Consider the following 25,797-nt stretch of genomic DNA (forward strand, 5'->3'; position numbering starts at 1 on the left):
ACCTGTTCATGCACCAAAATATAAACTCTGATGAAAAGGTTCATATTTTATTCATCCTTATATCCCTCAATGTCTGGCCTAGTGCCTGGCATATGTGTAGGATTGGCCTCATATGGTTATTTAGGAAATTGCTCCAACTCGTGTGTGTGTGTGTGTGTGTGTGTGTGTGTGTGTGTGTATAAATAGCATTTACAATTTTGGAAGAGACTGCTACTAGCCTGTGCTCAGAAGTTTAATTCAAGAGATTAAAGCGGCAGCTTAAAAAAAAAATCACTTGAAAAGAATATTCATGTAACTCAGACAGCCCTTGACATAAATGATCCCTGCTTCTATGTGTGGGATTGACTGGAATACAGATATTTTAGAAATGATCATATTGGCAGTAGAATAAAAAAGTTTCAGGCATAATGGCATATGGGCTTCGGCTATTAAAATAGCAAGTAATAGACTGACCTGAGAAATGTGGTTGACAGTAGCAGAAAAAAAAGAAGTTTATAGGCTAGATGGAAGAATAAAAAGAATGTTAATTTTAAACTTATAATGTGGCAAATTGAAGTATCTTTTCCACTAAGAAACCATGTAATTATCTGAAGGTCAATCAGAATGGTCATATTAAGCCAATTCCTTCCTACAAATATTACTGGGTATGGTACTTTATATCAACCCTAACGACGGCTGTCATTTTAAAAAGTGCATAACCGTACTACACAATTATACTAAGTGCTTGCAAGTATGAAGAACTGCCTAAGAATATGGTGATTTAAGGGAAGGTAAGTCTGAAGGCAGAAGAGAGAGTAAATGACTTGTAATGGTCTTTATCTTCATGAGACACTGCTATTATCATTTTTAATAGACAAAGACAACATAAGCTATTTTTATAAAGATAATATTATATTCAGATTTGCCACAATCTGGTAAATTCTCTTTTTGAAAGGAATTAAAGTTTTTATTCTCCACTTTTACTTTGTGTCAGTATTATTTTCCAGTCAGGTCCCCGTAGCCTCATACATTATTTATAGGAAACCCAAAACCAGGACATAAAATAAATTGTATACTCATAACAATTTTATAGAATACAATTATTTAGTGGTAAGCATCTTTAAGTTTTACACTAAAATTTTCCTTCTGTAGAAGATGATCATCTTATTTATCATTTATTCACCATTATTTCAAAGCACTTTAACAGATTATAGTAAGTCATTTCCTCAGGTTCAAGCAAAGGGACAAATCGTAATTGTTTTCTATTATTCTTATCTATTGGTTCTGGAGCCTTGGGTGCCCTTATACTGACCTATTTCTTTTAATACTGGCCCATCTAATTCAGTTCTTGGCTGCCTATCCATCCAGTTCTTCAATAGATTCTTCTTGCTTGTCACCCAGCAGCTCTCCTTGCCAACTAATATATCATCTTCCATCTGTTAAAATTCCTCTGTTCTTACTGGCACAGCTCCGCCTCCAGATTCCCTCCCAGCCACCTACCTTGCTGCCCTTCCATCTGCTATCATGACTAGTATCTTTTCTAACCTATTCCCAACCTAAATTGTCATCAATTTTCCACTTGAATTTACCAAAAGTTTATTTCTCAAAGGGCCATTATGATTAATAACTTATAATGTAATCCAGGAGTTGAAAAAGTAGCTAAAAACCACAAAAATCAAATATACGTTTAATGTTTGAATTCTTCTACCCCTTAAAATCATTTACTGTTCTCTCCTTTCGGTGATAGTGTTTTAAGATAATGGAGTGCGCTACCGAAAGATAATGTCTTCTGATACATATTCTTCAGAGCACTATTTTCTGTGTGATCCAATTCTCGTTAGTCTTTCTGGTTAATTGCATTTGGTTCATTGTTCCAAAGTTTTGCATCCACTGATTAACAATCTCTCCTTGGACACTGTTCTCAAGAGAGTTCAATTCAATTCAATTTTGTAGGCTTAATTTAGCAGATTTTTGTTTTTGTGTTAGGATGTGTAGTGTAGTTGTTCATCAAATATTAAAGACATTATGTAAACAACACTAGCATTTGGTAGCTACAGTTTCAAAATTTCTATATTCAAGTAGTATAAAGATAGCATTTTCCCTCAGCATTGATTTAGTTGTTTGACAAAGTAAATGCTTGTTTTCATGCAGTAGATATGACATACTCCAAGTTAAAGCAATCTCAGGAAAATATTTTAAACTTTACAGTTATGTATCTTGACATAAGACTGAAAACTTCTAATTTTCATCACATTTCTACAGAATATACCCTCTCTCTATGAACTACAACTTAGAAAACAGTTAAGCTTCTTTTTGTAAGAGATTCACTTAGAATTTACCCTTAAATTCAAAATAAGATAACAGCTTAGTAAAAAGGTAATGATTTTTTTGTTAACGAAAAAAGACTTGGCTAATGTATTTCATGTCCTGGGAATATAATATTTCTATTTACGTTAGTTTGTATTAAAATTTAGAAGATGTTTAAATGTTTATTTTTAATGTTGGCTTTATTATTTAGGTTTGGTAAGAACAACAGACCTGGAGACAACTGTCATTGGAAAGTTAACATGTTGGCCAGGTGTAACGGCTCAGGTCTGTAATCCAGCACTTTGGGAGGCTGAGGCGGGCAGATCACCTGAGGCCAGGAGTTCAAGATCAGCCTAGCCAACACGGTGAAACCCCATCTCTACCAAAAAATACAAAAATTAGCCAGGTGTGCTCACGCACACCTGTAATCCCAGCTATACTCAGGAAGCTGAGACAGGAGAATCACTTGAACTTGGGAGGCAGAGTTTGCAGTGAGCAGAGACCGTGCCATTGCACTCCAAAAGGTTGCAATGAGCCGAGATCATGCCACTGCACTCCAGCCTGGGTGACAGAATGAAACTCTGTCTTAAAAACAAAAAAGAGACAATTTGTTAAACTCACAGATAATAAGAGCAAAGGGCGAAACACACCACGGGGAGCAACATGGAGAAGAACTGGGGCTGGTCAAGAGGCAGAAGGAGAGAGGGGAACTGTGTGGTTTTCACCAGAATGAACAGGAGCCAGGTAAATGTTTAGGATTGGCTAGTTTGAATAATTTGATTTGTCACTTGTCTGGTACATGTCCCTGAGGTGATTAGGCAGGTGGATAGTGGCCCAGAGTGCGAGAGTCCAGATAAGGAAGCTGGTTGTAGTGGTGGGGCTCTGGATTGGTCGGTTTGCATTTGAAAACTGTTATCAGGAGCAAGTTGTATACTAACTCCAGTAATTGCCTAACACCTAGGAAAAGTGGTCCTCCCAGGGTCAGCAAAGCTGAAGTATCAGAATACAGAAAATAAAACTCATGGTTAATACAATACAGTCATGCATCACGTAACTATGAAGATACATTCTGAGAAAGGCATAGTTAGATGATTCTGACTGTGGGAACATCACGGAGTGTACTTACACAAACCTAGATGGTCTAGCCCACTACACACGTAGGCTATATGGCATAGCCTATTGTTTTCCTAGGCTGCAAACATGAACAGCATATTACTATACTGAATACTGCTGCTCTATGTCATTACAAGGGCTACCATATCACTAGGCAATAGGAATTTTTCTGCTCCATTATAATATTATTGGACCGCTGTCATACATGCAATCAGAAAGTATTTATGTGGTGCATGACTATTTAATTTAAGATTAGCAATCATTAAAAAGAAATGCTAAAAATTTTATCTGATTCAGGAGTCAGATACATCTTTATCATTAAATGCCTCCAGTGAGATTAAATAATGTCTGTGGGTGTTCACTGCCTATTAAATCAAGTCTAAACATGCTATTCTGGTGACTAAGCTCCTATTAACCTGCCCCCACCTTGTTTATTCTCAACTACACCATCCAGCCAATCCCTTTGTTTCAGTACGAACATTAAAATATATCATATTAATTTGAGCCTCCATAACTTTATGCATATTCTTCTTCCAGGTGCCATTTAAAAATTTTCGTGCATAGGTCCTCATTTCTCCTATGACAGTAAAATGTTTTACCGAATATTTTTAGGTGACCTTGTGTTGTACCTTTTTTCCCCCTGCATTTGACTTGTTTGTTCCCATTGAACGCACAAGCCCTTCATCTTCTTTTGCATCTACAAAACCAGAGTACCTAGCAAAACCAAGCAAGAGGATCCTTAATAAATGCTTCCTTATTGCACTGAGTTAGCTTGTTAGAAGGAAGATATTAATAAATAATGAAAAAGGGGTGAAAGGTATATTTACAGAAAGAGTGAATACATTGGTAAAGCATCCATAAAGCTACATTAAACTGATGCACTCCTCAGAGTCAGCTCTTGAGAGCATATGTGAAAGAAGGAGGTTTCATAACCTACTTACTCAGGGAAAATATTTTGAGGGAGAACTAATGTAATCATTTTCTCAAATAGGAGAGAAAAGATGGTATCTCTCAAGGATCACTCTTTGTTGTAGTTTCATACTTGAAAAAGTTTTCTGTGAATTTCACAAAGCTTGCAACTCACCAGGACTATTTACTGAAGCACAGAAATGTTCTTGTCACCTAAACATAAGCTTTGATTTATACAATTTCATATGAGCTTGCTTTATGGAAAATGGGTATATTACCTCTCTTTGAATACTTGCAGGCTTCATAATCATCCATAAGCAATCAGTAGCTACCAAAATCCTAAGTAAATATAGTGTGTGTATATATATATGTATATATATATATAAAACATATATAATATACTATATTTATATTATATATAAATATAAGCAAATATATGCTATATGTTTATAGTATATATACTGTAAATATAATATACTATACTATATAGTGTATAAAGTATATAACTGCACTGTAAATATATATACAATACAGTATATAGTATAGTATATATATTACATACATAGTGGTTAGGATTGTGGTAGTTACAGATCACTTATGGTAGTTACTAAGCAGAAAACTAGATAGGTAGATAGGTAAAGAGTGTGTATATATATATATATATATATATATATATATATGTTTGTGTGTATATATATATATATACACACACACACATACTATAATCTGTCTATATATATATATACGCATATACATATACACAGAGAGACTTCTACTTAGATTTATTACAATGTAAGTTCAAATATATTTTAGCTATATGAGTATTCCCTATAGGAAATATTACAGCTATTTTAAAATATTCTTGTCAATTATTTCTCACTCTACTAAGTCACCTTTAAAATTTATTTTTAAAGAAATTATAAACTCTGTATTAGTAAACCTGTTACTTCAGAATTTTTATACATTGATTTTTAAGAGTCACTAATAATGTATATCCACTACAATTTAAGTACATTTTTCTTTCAAAAATCTTATTTTGATGTTTCACTACTCTGTCATTCTAGTTGCCCTATTTCCTTCTTAATATATATTTTTATAATATATTCAGTCTCCATTTCCAATTATATCTAAAACAATTATATGTTGCCGTAACAAACACTATCTAACCTCATTTTGGTGCTTCATATATATCAAAGAAGATACTAAAAAATTCTCATCAATTTTCTGTTGGTTCTTCCCAACTGATAGCCTATAGACATTAATTATAACCACTCTGGGAAGCGAGAACTGAGCAAATCTTACTCCAGATTTCCCATACATGATCCGGAAACTATTCTTTATCTGACCATCATGTTTTTTAAATGAGATTGATGAACGGCTTGGGCTGAGACTAGAAAGAAGAAAGAGAGGTTTAGATACGTACAAGGACACTGCTTCTTGAATCCCATTGTTTATACAATCTCCCCTTGTTAGGTCATTAATTCTACTGCTATGATCTTGTCACCCAGCGCGAGTGCTTTTATTCTTCTACTGTCAACTCAGTCAGATCCAACAAGTAGCACTGCCATTCTACTTATTACTCAGAATTTAGTGTGTGTCATTAGGCAATAAATATCTTTAAGTTTCTGCTCCCCCCACCATTCTTTCTCATTTTCCTCTAGATTCCATTTCATTAGCTGTTAATCAGCCACCTCAGCCAGGAGGCATTTGAGCAGAACTGAACACCATGACTCAGCATCAGGAGACCGCTCAGATATGCAGGTAGTAATTTCTCCTTCCTTTATTCCCCTCCCTAAGGAAAAACTCCAGGTGTGAGTTTCCTCTTATACCTAAACTAGATCAGTTTTGAAGATTTAAACCGTTCTGTAACGCTGGGAGTTCTGTGCACAACACCTGGGCAACAAGAAACCCAAGTAATATAGTAACACCGTAGCAGAATTGAAATGCACTGTGAAATGCTTGAAAGGTAGTTTGCCTGTGCTCTTATTATCATCATCGCTCTAAATTTATTTCTTAAAAAATTAAGTCATGCTTTTTTATTCCAAAACATACTTGTCCTTATCTACTCTTGGCCCTTGAGAGATGATTTAGCAAGCATACTTTTAAAAACAGTATCAATAAACATACATGAGGAAGTGGATATGCCTATGTATTATAATGCACATATTACCTTTTATACACTATGAATTATAGTATATATGTATGTGTGTGCGTATATATTCACTAGTAATATGAATTCACTGCTGAAAAGTATCCTTAAAGAATTTTACTTATCTAGTGCTTCTTGCTTTATATTTATTAATTCTCTTTTCTCATCCTAAAGAAATGTTCAGGAATTAATAATTTACCATGATATTTAAGCAAGCAACTTTAATTAACAATGACTTCTGATAAATATACTAGTACAGTACTATATTTTTCAGACTTACAGAGTTTTCATAAATTTATTCAGATCTTATGTAGTGGGTTCTATAATTGTATAAGGTTAATTTTTAAAATGCCAAGAAATAAAACTCTTTTTTGGGTAAATTTCACAACATGTCATCTCTCCACACATTTTGGAGTAAGGCATTCTTGACAAGAGGATAAAACAAACCAAACCACCACAGGTAGAAGTCAAATGGTTTTGTCTGACAGCAAGGTCTTCCCTCAAGGACATGCTAGTCCAAATTGTTTTAATTCCATCTGCTCAATTTGTATGCAACAGAGTATTTGAGTTTGAGTACCTCAGTGCTCTCCTCTACTTTTGGAAGGATTGAGCATCTTCTGGTGTCTACCCACATCTTTTACTAGAATTTGAAAATGTTGCCATTAAGGAAATAATCTGAGCCAACGTGATGCCACAGCCGAGCTAAAACTTCCCCACAAGGAGGTAATTTCCACTTATCAATTCAGCTCATTCTCCTGCTGCCCCTCCCCAGTTTGCAGTCTTCTACACGTTCGAGCTCTAGTACATTCTTGAAAAGCTTTTGCATGCAAGATAAAATACCCAATGGTCCAATAGTATCAAATGTAGAAAGTCACCTCTCATTTAACGTAACAGTTGAGAGTCCTGATGCTGGCATTGCAATACTAAGATCTGAGTCAACCTTACGAATATGGCATCACCATTATCCTAACTCGGCACATTCTAGTTTACAATTACCTAACCTAGAAAAAAGAAAACCTTGGACTTACTGTATGTGTTGTCTGTCGTCCTGGGTATAATATCTATTGCAAATTGTCCATCTGAATACATACAGCAACAGTTATACCACAATATGACTCTCTCCTGCAGCAGAAAGCAAGTTAAAAGGACTTCATGCTGTGACCTCACAGGCAGGCACAGCCGCTCCCATCCTTCAGCCAACCTGGGGAGAGCAGGTTAAATGACAGAAAAGCCGGCTCTCTACATAGCAATACTTTCACATAAAGCATTCTGTGCTGTAAGCTGGGAGATATACATCTTCCAAATTCGGCTGGCCTGAGTCAATGCTGCTTCTATGCCTGAAAATATTAAGCATTTCACTGCAGTCACTTAATGCAAGAAACTATCTGAGGAGACTTCACAAACCCTGTCATTCTGTTCGGAGGCTAAAGAATGAGCGCTGCATGCATAATTCATGCATTAAAATCTTCAATGCACTTCCTGTAGTCGCCGTTCTATCCAGTAATGGGCTATTGATCACCTCACCACCAAGACAATTGGAGCTCCGCGATTGGTTTACTTCCACAAATAAAATTACAATCTAAATCATAGGCAGAAGCCTCCAACCCTGCAACATCCACTCGGGTAAAACATTCACATAGAGGAGATGACATTTGCATACTGCAGAATGTTTAAACTGGACTCTTTCTTTGGCAGACATGCTACAGCATCTGCTATCTTTTATTGAAAAGATATACTGTCTGCAAGTTGAGGCTGAATATTTTACATTATAAGTGAGATATACAGAATTGGCTTTAGCCGATCATTTCTGGAACATCAACAAGGCTAAATGAATATGAGGAAAATAAATAAATGAAACAAAGAGAAAATAATATATGGCTATAAAATATGGAGATTTTTACATGGACTCATTTGAGTAACATTTCTTAGAAAACTTTAATTTACAAATACTCTTTTATTTCAAAAACGTGGAAGGAGTTTCTCTCTTAAAAAATCATCAATATGGGTACATGTTTTCATCAATATGAGTTATTTTGGAACATAAGTACCTTTACTCTGGGTGTGTCAGTGGTTGTGAGAGCTCTTTCTCTTAGAATTTAAGCTTCTAAGAACATAATACTGTCTTCATTGCCTTAAAAAAAAAGCAGGCTTTAAAACAAAATGTGCATTTAATTATGCTAATATTCATCAAGAAAAAACAAAGGTAGCATTTTAAATTGTCATAACAGTATTTGCAAAAATACTAGGATGGGAGAGTCACGTAAAACAGCAAATGCATGTATGTATAAGAAATGTTTGTCTATTTTTCAAAGTGTCTTAGATGTAAAAACTGATTAAGCCTTATTTTTCTACCAAAAGTGGATTGAACATGATGTTATTAGGGTCACTGAGATGCCTAAAGTCCTATCTTCCCAAAGCCTCTTTTCATGCCCTCTCTCACATGCACGTGCACACATGCACAATTCGTATTTCTATGTCCATTCCACCTCATCATTTGTAAAATCAAAGTGAAACCTTCAAGTTCTTTACTCAGGGTTAGAGTACAGAATAACTGTTAGAGTTTAACCAAAGTTTGCCAACTGAGAATTATGCAGTAGGGAGCCATTCACCCTGGGTGATATCATCATGGGTATTTTCATCAATAAATCGAAAGCCGTTGATATCAGCCCTTGAAGGTAGTAGGGGTGCTGATGACAATAGGTGCAGAGTTTAGAGATGTCCAAGAGCACATGAAGCGTAATCCCTACTAAGCCATAGAGAAGACAGTTGCACTTGGCTGATAAAGATGCTAAAACATTCTAAATGGCAGTCTGAGAAATTAGCCACCCAATTCCTTTGTCTATTATATATTCCATGTGCCACAGTGTTTTGTTCTGCTCTGGGTAGCTTCTATTTTCATATTTACATATATTGTCACCAGGCTAATAAACTTCAAGTAAACTACATAGACTTTGTTTCATAATATTTCTCTCTTCTATGAGTAATATTATTGATTCCTCAAATAGAAGATTGAAAGGTCTTATTTTTAAAAATCACAGAAGTTTTATCAATTTAATCATATATAGAAGCAATTTCATATAACAAGAGCATTTTATTTATAAGTGGAAATTTGAATATTTTTGAAATTAGGTACAAGATTATACAGAATACAATAATTTAGGAAATCTAAATTATCGCCATAACCTATGATTATTACAAATGTAAGCATTAGAAATTTAAGTTTCCTAAAATGGTATGATTCAACAGTGTGTAACCAGGTGGCTGTGAAGAGTATTTGCTTAGTTCCTCTTTCTTCAGTGAATGGGAGGAAAGCCAGCATTGTTTCTCACATACAAATCTCCATAGCCAACTCTGAAATGAAGACTGCAACTTTGCATCTGCTTGGTTAAGTTTCAGGATTGAGTTGTCTAAAGATGGGGCCAGAGATGAGAAATACACACACACACACACAATCATCATCATCATCATCATCATCATCATCATCATTGTCATTATCCTAGAATAGATAAAAATTAGAACCCAGCAAAGTAGAGAAATACACAGCATGAGGAAACTATGGAGATAGTAAATCCTGAAGAAATAAAAGAAAAGATGCAGCACGTAAGCCTTGAATGGAAATGATGGAGGTAAAGTAGACAACTGTACTCTCAGATAAAACAAGGCAAGGTCATCGTAAAGAGCCAATTTCCATTTTTCAGAAGTCTGACTATGCCTGAGAAAAACACTTAAATGATCTTTCCAAATGGATGGAAAACAGAGATGGCCACTTTAGACAAATGTGATGTCTTTGCAGATCAAGAGGCTTTCCAATATTTTGAGTTTTATAGTGCACGTAAAAATAAGGAGTGAACTCTATAATGTGAATGGGGTCAATAAGATAAATCAAAATTTGGGTATAAATCAAAGTAAATTTAGGTATAAATCTGTGATATCTATTAAGATGTATAACTAGACTGCCTGACTATTGTCATTTGGAAAATGCATAATTTGTCTCCAGTACAAGAAAAAATAATGCCATGACAAGTTAGGAAAAGAATACAACCTACCAAAGATTCTGCATTTCTGAGTTCAAGGGTTAAGTACTGCTGGGAGGAGATTTCATTTGTTCTCTAAGATTTAAGACATGCTTTCTACTTTTCTCTCTGTGTCCTACCAATATCCTAGAAACTCTATAATATAGCCCATTCATTTAAATAACATTATTTATTGTGCACCTTCTACATGCAAGGAATTGCATGATGGAGGGATGCTATGAAGTCAAATATGTATCAGTCAGTTGTTTTTTCCAAGGTGTTCATGCTTTCATAAAGAAAGCAGGCAACCACATTGATGGAGGGTAATGCATACAGTCGCTATGATACTTATTGAGATATGTAAATTAGATAATTACCAAAGCACATAGAACTGTATCTATATGTTAATTAACTGCTAGGTAAATGTTAATTATTCTTATTTTATTCTACTATATGAGGCATATCAGCAGAGGAAACAGTGGCATTATCATCTACCCATGGGAGCACTGGGAAATGATTCCTTTGGAGAAGGGGTGATATTTAAAGACACTGGGGTTTATAATGGAAACAATGTGGGCTTTAATGTTTGTCAAATTTGATATGAAATTTAGGCTTTGCTGAATTTAACTATATGACTAGGATACACCATTCATACTTCAAGAGCATCAGCTTTATCATGTAAAAATCAATTTAAATATCTATCTTTCTTTAGGTTTTTGTGAGAATTAAATAAATTATTTAGGGCACAATTGTTAAAAGTACAGTTTTTGGAGTCAGCCAATGAGAGTTTAAATCTTGCCTCAATTTCTTCATCTCTAAAATGGAGATCTTATCAACCTCATAGAGTTATTAGGAAATTCAGCTATTACTATGTCTTTACATCACTTAACACAGTTTTTGATACAGTAAGGACTTTAGAAACATTAATTTATTTCATCTCAAGGCTTAGTCTTGGAAGAAAAGGCTTGAAGGCATTTCCAGTAAAGACAACAACACATGCATTTGTAGGGAGGGAGGATATTACATGATAAGCCTGAGAAACTCAAGTTTCTATATGATGAGAACTGTGGCTACAATAGACAGTTTGTCTGGTGATAGGGTAAAATTATACAGAATCGTTTAAAATCTGCTTGAATATTGATCATATACGACAGTTTCAACACTGTTGAGGTGTTTGATGCTATTCAGCAGAAATAGAAATATTTAAAGATTTCACCAAGAGAGTAATAGGGCCAGATTTTGGTCGGTGGGGAGGCGGGTGGGAATGAAAGACTGGATGCGATAAGCAGAAGCAAGGAACATGTTTAATACAATATTATCTGTAATCCACCAGAAATGATGAGGACCTAGTCAAGACGTAAGGGTAGGGTGAGGAGGAAAATAGTTTAGAGATATTTAAACACTACAGTAGTAGCACTTAGTACGTATTAAAAGAATATGGTGAGATAATGAGAAAATAATTTTAGATATAACAAAGGAGGGATAAACTAGGAAGATGAAGAGTTAGACACATAAAATTTCCATTAATCTATTGGATAGAGTCTGTAGCTGAATAAACGGGTTTGGAAGTGTCCAGAACTGCTTAAGCTATGGAAGTTAATGAAAAAACTCAGGGTTTGAAAGTGTACAGTGAAAAGAAGATGGAAAACAAATCCTAAAATGTAGATAAGTAAATGTATATAAAAGCCTTCTGTTAATATTTGACATGTTAATAAATTGATGGCAAAAGGGAAAACTGCTAATATGTATTACACATGTTCTATAAGGCAGGAAAAATGCTTAGTACTTTACTCAACTAATTTTATTTGATCATCATAAAGCCCTTATCAGTTAAGTGGCCTCTATTTCCATTTTGTCAATGAAAAATCAGGCTCAAAGAAAGTTAAGTAATTTGGTCAAGTCACATAACCAGTGAACCAGTGAGCTGGAAGTTACATCCAGGATTTATGACTGAGCTATGGCTCAGGCCTCTTTCACCACATCAAGCTCCTGAGAACCACAGATGTAACAGAATTTTTTTCTTTACTTTCTTATGTCCCAGAATACCAACAAGTAGTCCCTGTTATATAAAAACTATTTATAGTAATCACAACGAATTTTAAAAATTGGAGCTAGAAAAAAAAATTAGAATATGGAAAACAGTATTTATTATTATGCTCCAAACATACATTATTGTATATATGTGTGGATATATGTTTGTTTGTATACACACACACACACACACATTGTATCATTATAACAAGACTACTTTATAAAGAAAATGCTATATTCTCACTTATAAGTGGGAGCTAAACATTGGGTACACATGGATGTAAAGATGGAAACAACAGACACTGGGGAATATAAGAGGGAGAGAAAGAGAAAGGGATAAGAGTTGAAAAAAACTACTTATTAGGTATGTTCATTACCTGGGTGATGGATTCAATCATACCCCAAACCTCAGTATCAAGCAATATACTTTTATAATAAACCTGTCCATGTAGCCTCTGGTTCTACAATAAAAGTTGAAGAAAAAAGAAGATGCTATTATTTTATTCTACAGATTTCTTAAAAAGCTGGCTAAAATAGTTTAAATAACTTTGATAAGGGTACATAGATATAAGGAATAGGACAGAATTTGAGTTCCATATGACTAAAAGCCATGTTTATTACATTATAACACACTTTAACAGAATTTTTAAAAATTCACTCAGAAATAAAAGAGCTACAAGAATCAACAAAGAGCCTACGAGCTTAATATTGAGGAAGAAAAAATACAGAACTCACACATCACAATTACAATCATAAAATTTAAAAACAAGCAAGAGAGTATAATACTATATTTTGTCTGGAGTGGAAATTATAAAAAAATTTGAGAAGCATATAGATATCAAATTCAGGATTGTAGTTACTTCCAGGGAGCAGAGGAGGGTATTACTGGAAAGAAATTCACAGAGGACTTCAGTTGCATATAGTACTATTGATTAAGCTGGTAGTGGAACACAAATTTTGATTTTGTTTTTGAACACTATCCAAATACTTGCAATATCAATAATATATTTTAAAAGTGAGGAAAATACAATAAAGCAAGCTCCCTTGGTTTTATAGTTTGAGGCCCCTTTCTTGAGTTTCTATATCCCTTTTCAGATGGTCACCAGGAGAAAAAAAATACTTCTAATGTCATCCAATTCTATTTGAAGCATCTGTCCAATCATTAAGAAAGAGATTCAGTTAAAGAAAAAAAATAAAAATAAATATCTATAGTGAACAGGTATCCTAACATGTCTCAAAATGTGAGATATTTTACATGGTTTGTGTAACATTAAAGGATTTTTGGCTCCATTAAAATACCTAAGATTTTCCCTAATGTTTCAAATAGCTTTCAAATATCAGTATGTCAAATGATTTCCCAGGTTTCATGAAAATGAGCAAATTACAATTTAATCTCCATGTAAAATAAGACCACTAATACTACTACTAATAGTTCCAAGCATAATTGAAAAATGTAATTTAAAGTGTTTTAAGTTTATCAAAGTATAACAAATAATTCTAATAATCCCTAATAGAATTTACTTTTAGTTACCTTAAAATATGCAGTTCTGTTTTTTGAGACAGAGTCTCATTCTGTCACCAGACTGGAGTGCAAAGATGTGGTCTTGGCTCACTGCAAACTCTGCCTCCCAGGTTCAAGCAATTCTCCTGCCTCAGCCTCCTGAGTAGCTGGATCTACAGGCATGCACCACCACACCCAGCTAAGTTTTGTATTTTTAGTAGAGACAGGGTTTCACTATGTTGGCCAGGCTGGTCTCGAACTCCTGACCTCGTGATCTGCCCACCTCAGCCTCCCAAAGTTTTGGTATTACAGGTGTGAGCCACTGAGTCCAGCTAAATTAGGTAGTTTTTCTTTTAAAGTGACTAATGCTCCTGGAGGAAGCCATATTCAACTCATATTTAAATCAAGAGCTGTCAGCAACAAGTTCTGCCCCATGAGAGTCACCAAACGGCTTTGGATACCTGCCAATCTGTCTCTCTGGATACATATTAGGAAGAGCTTTTAAAATTATATCCCATTTAGCTTCTCTAGTAACACATTTAAATATTTGAAAAATAGTTTAGCCTAAACATGTTTCCAGTCTCAAGACAATTTAGACCGGTCTCGTTATGGCTCAAATTATTTATTCAACAAATATGTGTACACTCTTGGTTATTTTAGAACTTCTGGGCTTTTGAGAAGTATGAGTCAAACAGTAAGTAATTCCTTTAGAAAGCTTTAATGTGGAGTGATGCCATCAAGATGGTAGAGATGGAGACATCAGCCTTCTTTTCCCTACAAAGACAAGAAAAACATCCTTGGGATTGCTCAAAGGTCCAAAAGAATCTAAGCAACACAATGAAACAAAACAAACACTAAATAAGCAAGAACACCCAGAATAATCACACAGAATACATCACTGGGGAGAATGGCATGCCTGAGATATATAGAGATGTCTACAATGGTAGGTTCTATCAGTATTAGCCACACATCAGGTGCCAGGATGGTTTCCAGTGACCTTCTATGCAGGGGACACTGGCAACTTTCACCACTGAAATAATCAAGAGCCATTGCCACTGTGAACAACCTGGAGAGGGAGATGCTGTGATCCCTCCAAAAAGGAGCCATTATTGTGATGCCACCTCCCAAACCCCACCAAACTCTAGAGCCATGACCACTCCACCTGTACCCATGTTCCAGTCCACTGGCTCTATGGCTTCACTGTAAATGCCCATGTCTCAGACACCAGAGAACCACAGACCCTGTGAGCTACCTACACTCCAGGTCCTATAGTCACTCTACACAACTGCATTCTGGACACTGACTTCACTGCCATTCCACATGTGTCCACACCTCAGAATCCAAGGCACTGCTATGGTTTGGATACTTGTCCCCTCTCAAACTTACGTTAAAATTTGATCCCCAATGTGGCAGTGCTGGACTTAATGGGAGGTGTCTGGGTCATATTGATGGATATCCAAGGAATAATGTCCTCCATCAGGGGTGAGTGAATTCTCACTCAATTAGTTCCCATAAGAGCTGGTTGTTAAAAAGAGCCTGGTACTTCTTCACCGACTCTCTTTCTTCCTCTCTTGCCATGTCATCTATGCACTTGCTGGTTCCCCTTTGCCTTCTGCCCTGAATGAAAGTATCCTGAGGCCTTTACCAGATGCAGATGCTACTGCCATGCTTCTTATAAAAACATAATAAACACGTGAATCCTTCACCGGCAACCAAGGTATCCAGGTACTCTCATCAAAATTGACTAGAAGGCTGGCATGACTCAAGGAGAGAAGTGAGAGCAGTGTGGTGTGGTGGCCCACCTGACAGCCACACAAGGAACCCCCTGCCCCAGCCAAGGGAGGTGGTGAGTGAGCACGGTACCCAGCCAGGGAAGCTATGCTTTTTCCACAGAAATATGTGACCCACAGATCAGAAGATCCCACTCATGAATACACGCCACCTTAGCCTATCGTCCCAATCCCAGAATGTGCAGATTCTTACAGCCTCTCAGCTGGAAGCTGCTTAAGCTTACTGAACTCCAGAGGGGAGGGCGTACCAGAACTGGCTGCAGCTGCCTGCTGGCTAAGCCATTTGAGCTCCTTGAGGGAGAGACAGCAGCCAGCACTGGGACTTGAACTGCCTAATAACAAGTTAAGCTCGCTGAGGTTGTGGGGGGAAGGGCAGCACCTATTTCTATAAATCCAGGCTGCACTTTTTTTTTTTGCTAGAGCCAGGGAGTCTAGATGGCCTGGTCCCAATACTTGTCCCAGGCAATGTACCAGAATCCCTGGGACACATATGTCTGTACTAAAAGACAAATGTACCAGAATCTCTGGGACACAGCTAAAGCAGTGTTAAGAGGAAAATGTATAGCACTAAATGCCTCCATCATAAAGCTAGAAAGATCTCACATCAACACTCTGGCTCTTTTAATTGTGATATTAAAAGAGCTAGAGAGGCAAAAGCAAACTAATCCAAAAGCTACCAGAAGACAAGAAATAACTAAGATGCTGGCTGTGGCAGTCAGTGGGTCAGAGTACCTCTTCAGATCTAACCCTGACCTATCTTTCCTTAGGGGGTGGGGCTTCCCTACAGGATCTCCAATAATTCCAGCCAGAGGCTCAGGGACAGAATTCAGGATCTCCCTGAGCCTGAGCCCCTAGAGGGAGGGGTGGCTGCAGTCTCTGTGGACTAGGAGACGTAGCCTCTCATCCTGGTAGTTATGAGGACTCTGGGCAGCCCAGACAAGTGGGTTTCCCTCCAGCAAAACACACCATCTCCACCAAGAGACAAAATACTTGATTAAACAGGTCCTGCTTCCTCTGCCACCCAACTGGGTGAGACCCTTCAACAGGAGTCGTCAGACACCCTATACAGGAGCAATCCTACTGGCATCTGATTGGTGCCCCTCAAGGTCAGAGGTCTCAGAAGAAGGAGTAGGCACCCATCTTTGCTGCTCTCTAGCCTCCTTGAGTGATATCTCGAGGCACAGGAGCGAATCAGATGAATAAGGCCTGAAGCGAACCCCCAGCAAACTGCAGCAGCCCTACAGAAGTCAGCCCTACCTGACTACTGAAAGAAAAACAAGCAGAAAGCAACAACAGCATCATCAGCAACAAAAGGCCCCTACAAACACCCCATCCAAGGGTTAGCAGTCTCAAAGACCAAAACTAGACAAACTCACAAGGATGAGAAAGAATCAATGAAAAACTGCTGAAAACCCAAAAGGCCAGAATGCCTCTTTCTCTTCCAAATGATTGCAACATCTCTCCATCAAGGGTGCAGAACTGGATGGAAGATGAGATGGATGAATTGACAGAAGTAGGCTTCAGAAGATGGGTAATAAAAAACTATGATGAGCTAAAGGAGCATGTTCTAATCCAATGCAAAGAAGCTAAGAACCTTGATAAAAGGTTAGAGAAATTGCTAACTAGAATAACCAGTTTAGAGAGGAACATGAATTACCTGATGGAGCTGAAAAGCACAGCACAAGAACTTCGTGATGCACACACGAGTAACAACAGCCAAATTGACCAAGTGGAAGAAAGAATATCAGAGTTGAAAGAACATCTTACTGAAATAAAACATGTAAATAATAGAGAAAAAAAGAATGAAAAGGAATGAACAAAGCCTCCAGGAAATACGGGACTTCATAAAAAGACTGAACCTACTATTGATTGAACAACCAGGAGATGGGGAGGATGGAATCAAGCTGGAAAACACACTTCAGGATATTACCTAGGAGAACTTCCCCAACCTAGAAGGACAGTCAAAACATGCAAATTCAGGAAATACAGAGGATACCATTAAGATGATACACCACAAAAAGATCAACCCAAGACACATTATCATCAGATTATCCAAGGTCAAAATGAAGAAAAAACTGTTAAGGACAGCAGAAAGAAAGGTCAGGTCACCTACAAAGGGAAGCCCATCAGACTAAGAGCAGAAAATCTACAAGCCAGAAGAGGCTTGGGACCAATATTCAACCTTTTAAAGAAAAGAATTTTTAACCCAGAATTTCATATCCAGCCAAACTAAGCTTCATAAACAAAGGAGAAATAAAATTATTTCCAGACAAGCATATGCTGAAGGATTTCATTACCACCAGGCCTGCCCCACAAGAGCTCCTGAAAAAAAGCATTAAATATGAGAAGGAAAAACCAGTACCAGCCACTGCAAAAACACACCAAAATATAAAGACCAATGACACTACTGCATCAACGAGTGTGCAAAATAGCCACATAACATCACGATGATGGGATCGAACTCACCCATAACAATACTAACCTTAAATGTTAGTATTTATCCCGTAAATGGGATAAATGCCCCAATTAAAAAACACAGACTGGCAAACTGGATAAGAAGTCAAGACCCATTGTTGTGCTGTATTCTGGAGACCCAACTAATGTGCAAAGCCACACAGTCTCAAAATAAAGGGATGGAGGAAAATTTACCAAGGAAATGAAAAGCAAAAAAAAGCAGAGGTTGCAATCCTAGTCTCTGACAAAACAGACTTTAACAAAGACCAAAGAAGACAAAGAAGGGCATTACCAAATGGTAAAGGGAACAATTCAACAAGAAGCTAACTATCCTGAATATATATGCACCCAATACAGGAGCACCCAGATTCATAAAACAAGTTCTTAGAGACCTACAAAGAGACTTAGACTCCCACACAATAATAGTGGGAGACTTCAACACTCCACTGTCAGCATTAGACGGATCAATGAGACAGAAAATTAACAAGGATATTCAGGACTTGAATTCAGCTTTGGATCAAGTGGAGCTAGTAGATGTCTACAGAACTCTCTACCCCAAATCAACAGAATATACATTCTTCTCAGTGCCACATGGCACTTATTCTAAAATTGACCACATAATTGAAAGTAAAACACTCCTCAGCAAATGCAAAAGAAAGGAAATCATAACAACCAGTCTCTCAGACCACAGATATATCTGTGCTTCCATGTTCACTGCAGCATTATTTTCAATTAGCAAGTCATGAACACAAGCTAAGTGTCCATGATGAATGAATGGATAAAGAAATTTGATGTATATGCAATTAAATATTAATCAATTTTTATTTGGTATTTATTTATTCATATAGACAGGCTTAAGTCACCCAGGCTGGAGTACAGTGCCATGATTATAGCCTCAAATTTCTGGGATCAAATGATCTTCCTGCCTCAGCCTCCTGAGTAGCTAGAACTACAGTACATGTATCACCATGCCTAGCTACTTTATTTATTTATTTACATTTTGTAGATATGAGGTCTCACTGTGTTGCCCAGGCTGGTTTCAAACTCTTGCCCTCAAGTAATCCTCTAGTCTTTGCCTCCCAAAGGTCTGAGATTACAGGCAGGAGCCACCATCCCAGCTTAATTTTTAAAAGGAAGGAAATCCTGTCATTTGCAACAACTAGGATGAATCTGGAGAAAATTATGCTAACCGAAGTGTCACACACACAAAGATAAATACTATGTAATTTCACTTATATGTGAACTCTAAAAAAAAAATCAATCTCATAGAAGCAGAGTAGAACGTTAGGTGCTAGATGTGGCATGGTGGAAATGGGGAGATGTTGGTCAACGGGTACAAACATGGCAGTTGTAAGATGCATAAGTTCTGGAGACCTCATGTAAAGCATGAGGTGACTATACTAATACCATAATATACACTTGAAATTCTCTAAGAAAGTGGATCTTAAGTATTGTCAGCACAAAAAGAAAAAATGGTAGCTATGTGAGGTGATGGCTATGTTAATTAACTTTATTGTAGAAATCACTTAGCAATGTGTATATAGATATCAAAACATCATTTTGTGACTCTCGTATACCTTGAATACATACAATTTTTGTCAAATATATCTCAACAAAGCTGAAGAAAATAAAAGAGGGTTTATTGTAGGAATGCATGAATGAATAAATGCCCAAAACAAAATAGTTGATACATTCACTACAATACTTAATTTAAAATACAGGCTTTGTTTATGGACTTTCAGCCTCATTATCATTAAAAAGGTACTTACTTAAGAACTTCTGAATATATTTTTAAAAATAACCATACCATGATTATGTCATATAGGTATATATTGTTCACACTAATAATGCACACTAATCCATCCTCTACCAGCCCCAAAGATAGCCACTATCCTGATGACTAACAACATAGATTAGTGTCACCTGATTTTTATTAAATACAAATATGTTAAAGCAATCCGTAGAGTTGTAAAATTCTCCAAATATAGAGCCGTTCACAAATGAGTTTTGACAAATGTTTTATGTACATACTCTTCCCATTCTTATTTGACTATAGGTTCAAGATGTAAAATTTAGAGATTCATTTAATAAGGTAATTTTGTATAAGTTCCTTTTGATATGCATACTTTGGAACACATTTTATTTCCTGCCCCAAACTGACTCCTAGAGAAGGATATTAATGTACCAATAAGTTATTTTGTAAAACATTCATTTTGTGGAGTTATTGCATAAGGTAATCAATCAACTTTGCTTCTTCATAAAGAGCTTTATCTTGAAACCAGCAGCTGTAATTTCCTGGAAAAGATTTCATCATAGACATTTGTCCTATGAAATTAAAGAGAAAGTCAAAAAAATATCTTGAAAATTCAACTAGTAATTTAGTTGTTGGAAAGTGTTACTTTATAGAAAAAATATACAAGATTTCAATTAAAAATATATAATTAAAGTAGATAATAAAATTCCTGATTTATGTGAATAACATATGATTTAGATTGCCTTCTTCGTGAAAAATTGTCAGACGCAAAATTCTTGACAAGAGTGACCGCTATATAACCCAGTAATAATTATGTTTGAAAAATAATCTAAATTATATGCACAAAGAAAAACAAGGGAATGGAGGCAAAAGAAACACCAGCTTGGACCTTGCAGATGTGTGAATTTAAAGAATAATGCCTAGGTTTTTGTTTGTTTGTTTCTTATTGGCTAACCTTGACTTGAACTGTTTCTTTCACAAATATTCACTGATGTGGGCTGTGAGTCAAAACCCAATCTAGTGCTGGGAATTTAAAGACTTGTCCTCAAAGGCTTAGAATCAGTGGTTTGTTGGCACCAGCCCATCACAATTTGGAAAAGCCTATTTTAATTTCAGGAATTTTGCAAGCCGGTTGTTTAAAAAAATCATAGCCATAATTAATAATTAAATGATAAAGTTTAAATCATATTTTTAAAATGCTGAATACTTAAAATATATCATTTCCTATGCATTTTAATATTATTAATGCTGTAGAGATTATTTACACCATTTTATCTGTATGGTGGAAATTCTGTATAATTGTGTGCTGCTGAGTACCTCTTCCCAATTACATTCCGGTGACATCATGTTGGTAGCTTGGAATCAACCATGGTGGAGATGTTTATATGACCAAAATCAGCAAATGCTACACATTAGGGTTTTCCCTTTTCCCCTGGAGAGTCAGTTGTTACACATTTGCCAGCACATCTCAGCTCACAATTCAATGACTGGAGAGATTTAAAAATAACTCTAACTCACTCCAAAAAATAGTGTTTTTAAATTTTGATTTTAACACAGCCAACTCAGAATTTTAACTAATGTTACCAGTATAGATAGGCAAAAGTTGATCTATAGTAACTTCTCTATGGTCAACTGAACAATGACTGAATCTAAAGGAACACACAGGTAATGCTTATTCCAAAAGATCTGTACTTTTACCATTGAGAGTTGAGGGGAAAAAAATTAAGAAACTATCATATGTAGTTATATTGTCTTAAGTAAACAAAGAATTTAGAAAACCATTGAGGTTAAATTTGCTTCATCACAGTCATGCAAATTAATTATAAATATGTTTTGAACCATTTGATTTAAATTCCCATCCCTCCTGAATGACAATAATATTAAAAGATAGAAGAAAACATTAAAGGTAATTAATTTAAAATTAGCCACAAATGTGCCTTTTTCCTATGGTTGAATAGGTTAATAAGGTAGTTACCTAAAAATACACAACAGTAATTTAAACAGTACCATGGCTTAACAAAGTAGGATAGAAAATAAGTATTATAGATTCCAGTTGAATAAACATAGGAACAGAGAATGATTTTGAGGTTCTGACAGGATCTGAAAAGGATCTTACGAAGTCCACTCCTAACCTGTGTGAGTCTTACCTAAGATCTTCAAATCCCTCTACATTTACAGCACTTGCAGTACTATTCCAGAGTTCTTGAAAATGAGAGGCTTTGGCCTTTGGTACAGCAGAAAGTTTAAATGAAAGAATAGGGTAGCTATCAGACAAGGCTAGAGCCACCTTTAGCCCTCCTTATGCTAGCTCTTTGGAAATGTCTACCATGTTAGCTCTGTTGGTGATCAAGTCTCTGGTCAGTACTCTCCAGACTAGAGAACTACTCACCATGCAGGGATGGGGATGAAAAGAGGAGGGATATGAAAATAACTGAGGGAGCCTTTTAAAAGTATGACACGACCATCCCCTTTTCTTGAAAGTATATGTCAGAAGTGAGGAGGGGAAATAGAAAGGAATAAAGAGCTATAGAGGAGGGAATATATGTTACTTGATTTCCAGGAACTTTATACTGCTCGATTCCAGCCCAAGTTAAGTATCCATCCTTTAGAGTCCTCTCCAGGTATAGAATCAATGATTATTTTGTATGAATTATCACTATTCTGTCCCTTTCTTGTGCTTGCTATAGTGTGGCTGCTCTACATCAGTATGACTGATAATCAAAGAAGTCCTATAACTTGTCTTCATTTAGGATGTAGAAAGCTGCAAAGAATATTGCTTCTACCATATTTATGAAAACTGAAGAAGCTAGAAAATAATGATTTTATTGTTCATCAGAGAGCTCAGAATACAAGGTAATCAGGTAACCTGGAAGTCAAAAAGGGACAATTTGCTCCAAAGAAAAACAGGGCACACAAACTGTCTCACTAGTGGTGGAATATGGGAGAAAGAAGTGCCACACTAGGGACAATATGTGCAGTTGATAATTAGCTAAAATTTTAAAGATCTACAGAGGCCATATGGGCTACTATGTCAATCTGAAATAGTTGGGGACATCTAACAAGAGGAAAAGCTTCAATCATTTGCAAGATCCAAGGATATTTTTCACATGCTCATAAAGAAGATTGGCATTAGGGAAGGAGACCAGAGAGCCCCCCTTGGTGGTCCATTTGGGTGGAAAATGATTGGCAACTGTGGAGGGATAGGCCATGCACTTCCCTAGACTCTCCTCTCTTACAAAAGAAACAGTTTAGGCCGGGCGCGGTGGCTCAAGCCTGTAATCCCAGCACTTTGGGAGGCCGAGGCGGGTGGATCACGAGGTCGAGAGATCGAGACCATCCTGGTCAACATTGTGAAACCCCGTCTCTATTAATACAAAAAAATTAGCTGGGCACGGTGGCGCGTGCCTGTAATCCCAGCTACTCAGGAGGCTGAGGCAGGAGAATTGCCTGAACCCAGGAGGCGGAGGTTGCGGTGAGCCGAGATCGCGCCATTGCACTCCAGCCTGGGTTAACAAGAGCGAGACTCCGTCTCAAAAAAAAAAAAAAAGAAACAGTTTATGCCATTAGCAGGGTGGATAAAGTCTCATAACCACAGAACACAGACAGAGACACATTACAGCTGGGAGAAGGGTAAAAACAAAAACACTCTCCTCTCTAAGGGAGGTCTTAGATCTAGGCTTAGAAATCTCTCATTGCTAACGCAGGGGCAGGAAGCTCTCTGCCAAGACCAGTTGCATATATAAAGGTAGCTTGGCCTTCATGGGCAGGAGGGGCAGAAATGCTGAAAAATCAGCACTCTTGAAGCATCGGCACACAGGAGCTCTTTAAGCCTGAGATTAGAGCAGAACTTGACCCCTGTTATCCCTGCATTCCAATGTAACCTAGCATTGAATATCAAGCGACAGCAGTCTACCTTTGGAGTGCAGGCAACAACATGGAGAGAGATATCATCTGTGTGAAGGGCACACAGAGTCAGCTGACAGCTGGGAGCAGATTACAACACTGGTTAAAAAATAGGAAAGAAAACAAACTAGCAACAGCAACTCAGCCTTCTCTCTAAGCATCAGGCCACACGAGAGAAATCTGAAGCCTGTAGCCCACTGAAGATAGCCAGAGCAAGAACAAAACTAAAAACTCAGATCCCCTTCTATATACTAACAACCCAATAGAAGGGGCATGCTCATTTTCAGGTATAAATACCATTGACCTCAGTCTCTACTGTTCCATACACAATGTTCAGCATTCAAATTTATGAGATACACACACACACACACACACACACACACAGAGCAACCTATTTTCAAAAGCAAAGAAATGAACTAAACCAAACTCAGAGATGGCTCAGATATTGAAAATATCAGATAGAGAATTTAAAATATCAGTGATTAAAATACTAAAGGATATAAAGGGAAGAGTGGCAAACATTCCTTAACACAGTGAAAACTTAAGCGGGTAGATGGAAGCTTTAAGTAAAAGTGAAATGGAAGTACTAGATTTTTTTTTAGAACATAATATTAGAAATTAATTTCTTTGATAGACCAACCAGTACTTGATACAGCTCAGGAAATATTCAATGAACTTAAGGATAGCCTAATAGAAATCACCCAAATTGACATATAAAAGGAAAAATGGTGGGGAGAAAAACACAGCACAGAGCTTCCAAGGACTCTGGGACAATATCAGATGATAAATATCAGTCGTCCAGAAGAAAAGAGGAAAAATGGGGTAGAATAAATATTTGGGGTGACAATTGTTGAAATGTTCCAAAAAGAAAAACAATAAATCACATATCCAAGAAGTTCAGAGAACCTCAAATATTATAAATACTAGAATAAACAAATACAGCACATAGATGCATCACAGTCACGCCGATGAAAATAAAAGTTAAAAATATATTAAAGGCAGTGAGAATATGGAAAAATGCACTGTGCACCAAGGAACAACCATTAAAAAGCCAGCCTTTTTCGTCAGTAACTGTACACCAGAAGACACTGCAGGGACATCTTTGGAGAAGCTAACAACAGCAACAATAAAAACAACCTGTCGATCTGTAATCCGATACCCAGTGGAAATCTTTCAAAAATACAGGCAAAATACAGACATTTTCGGATTAAAGAAAAAGACTGAGATAATGCATTTTCAATGTACTTGATTTACAGTATATTAAGATTATTATTTTTAGACCAGAGGAATGTGATAGTGGAGAGAAAGTTGGCCTACACATTAAAAAAATAAAGAGCTCTTAAAATGGTAAAATAGCCAGTCCACTGTGCTCTAGTTACCCTGAGATAAAATTCTGAAGACCCCATAACCTGAATCCATTAAAAGTTGCCTTTTCTACCTCAAGCCTTGTTCTCCTGATGCATCTTAAATCTTACCCTCCCCTCTATCCATCAACAGATTCCCATCCTGTTATTAACAGAGGCATGTGACTACAATCTCTCAATCTAATACAGGGTGGGGCAACCATCTGCCCTTGTACCAGTGGAATATTAAACTGGTTTCCCACCTTACTTTCAAACATACAGTCTCTTGAGTGGCTTTCAAAACAACAACTTTGTGAAATTGCAATAGTACCTGAAATAAAATTTTATGGAATTATTGAAGAAAATGACTAGCATTCTTAAAATGGCAGGTGGCTTGTGAACTGTTTATGTACACATATCTCGCCCACATTTGTTCTGCATTTTATTAACATTTATAAATACACCTTTCCTACTTCAACATTATTACTGTTATATCCAAGGGAATAGATGGAAATTTCAAAGCCGGCAACCTAATCACTGCTTTTACCTGAT

The 25,797-nt window shown here is 36.6% G+C and overlaps 1 protein-coding gene across 4 annotated transcripts in view; it reads right to left on the reverse strand.

Annotated features, from left to right (window-relative positions):
- Positions 1-25,797, reverse strand: part of CNTN1 (contactin 1) — a 385,274-nt gene that overhangs the window by 238,462 nt on the left and 121,015 nt on the right. The window contains exon 1 of one of the 4 annotated variants that reach the window (XM_012465627.2): positions 7,486-7,566. The exons of the other annotated variants lie outside the window; for them this stretch is intronic. The gene's annotated coding sequence lies outside the window, so the exon portion shown is untranslated. Of the gene's footprint in view, positions 1-7,485; positions 7,567-25,797 lie in introns of those variants that run through there. 4 annotated transcript variants of the gene reach the window in all.

This window comes from Aotus nancymaae, unplaced genomic scaffold (genome assembly GCF_030222135.1).
Source record: "Aotus nancymaae isolate 86718 unplaced genomic scaffold, 86718_ANA_hifiasm-v0.15.2.pri h1tg000092l, whole genome shotgun sequence".
Lineage (NCBI taxonomy): Eukaryota > Metazoa > Chordata > Mammalia > Primates > Aotidae > Aotus > Aotus nancymaae.